A 1,528-nucleotide genomic window follows, 5' to 3' on the forward strand; every position below is an offset into this window, starting at 1 on the left:
CTCCAAACCCCAAACAGGTCCTTGTAGCCCCCCCCCCCCTCTCTTCCAGCTGTTACTAAGGACATGTCTCTGAAGTGTCCTGCTCCAAACCCCAAACAGATCCTTTTAGCCCCCCCCCCTCTCTTCCAGCTGTTACTAAGGACATGTCTCTGAAGTGTCCTGCTCCAAACCCCAAACAGATCCTTGTAGCCCCCCCTCTCCTCCAGCTGTTACTAAGGACATGTCTCTGAAGTGTCCTGCTCCAAACCCCAAACAGATCCTTGTAGCCCCCCCCCTCTCTTCCAGCTGTTACTAAGGACATGTCTCTGAAGTGTCCTGCTCCAAACCCCAAACAGATCCTTGTAGCCCCCCCTCTCTCTTCCAGCTGTTACTAAGGACATGTCTCTGAAGTGTCCTGCTCCAAACCCCAAACAGATCCTTGTAGCCCCCCTCCCTCTCTTCCAGCTGTTACTAAGGACATGTCTCTGAAGTGTCCTGCTCCAAACCCCAAACAGATCCTTGTAGCCCCCCTCCCTCTCTTCCAGCTGTTACTAAGGACATGTCTCTGAAGTGTCCTGCTCCAAACCCCAAACAGATCCTTGTAGCCCCCCTCCCTCTCTTCCAGCTGTTACTAAGGACATGTCTCTGAAGTGTCCTGCTCCAAACCCCAAACAGATCCTTGTAGCCCCCCTCTCTCTTCCAGCTGTTACTAAGGACATGTCTCTGAAGTGTCCTGCTCCTAACCCCAAACAGATCCTTGTAGCCCCCCCCTCTCTTCCAGCTGTTACTAAGGACATGTCTCTGTAGTGTCCTGCTCCAAACCCCAAACAGATCCTTGTAGCCCCCCCCCCTCTCTCTTCCAGCTGTTACTAAGGACATGTCTCTGTAGTGTCCTGCTCCAAACCCCAAACAGATCCTTGTAGCCCCCCCCCTCTCTCTTCCAGCTGTTACTAAGGACATGTCTCTGTAGTGTCCTGCTCCAAACCCCAAACAGATCCTTGTAGCCCCCCCCCCTCTCTCTTCCAGCTGTTACTAAGGACATGTCTCTGAAGTGTCCTGCTCCAAACCCCAAACAGATCCTTGTAGCCCCCCCCCCCTCTCTTCCAGCTGTTACTAAGGACATGTCTCTGAAGTGTCCTGCTCCAAACCCCAAACAGATCCTTGTAGCCCCCCCCCCTCTCTCTTCCAGCTGTTACTAAGGACATGTCTCTGAAGTGTCCTGCTCCAACCCCAAACAGAACCTTGTAGCCCCCCCCCCCTCTCTCTTCCAGCTGTTACTAAGGACATGTCTCTGAAGTGTCCTGCTCCAAACCCCAAACAGATCCTTGTAGCCCCCCCCCCCTCTCTTCCAGCTGTTACTAAGGACATGTCTCTGAAGTGTCCTGCTCCAAACCCCAAACAGATCCTTGTAGCCCCCCCCCTCTCTCTTCCAGCTGTTACTAAGGACATGTCTCTGAAGTGTCCTGCTCCAAACCCCAAACAGATCCTTGTAGCCCCCCCCCCTCTCTCTTCCAGCTGTTACTGAGGACATGTCTCTGAAGTGTCCTGC

The 1,528-nt window shown here is 53.4% G+C and overlaps 1 protein-coding gene across 1 annotated transcript in view; it reads right to left on the bottom strand.

Moving 5' to 3' along the window:
- The window catches only part of ambra1b (autophagy/beclin-1 regulator 1b), a gene marked incomplete at its 3' end in the record, with an annotated part of 29,074 nt that overhangs the window by 1,281 nt on the left and 26,265 nt on the right, over positions 1-1,528 (bottom strand). The window lies entirely within an intron of this gene.

The sequence above is a fragment of the Notothenia rossii genome (genome assembly GCF_949606895.1).
Source record: "Notothenia rossii genome assembly, chromosome: 5".
NCBI lineage: Eukaryota > Metazoa > Chordata > Actinopteri > Perciformes > Nototheniidae > Notothenia > Notothenia rossii.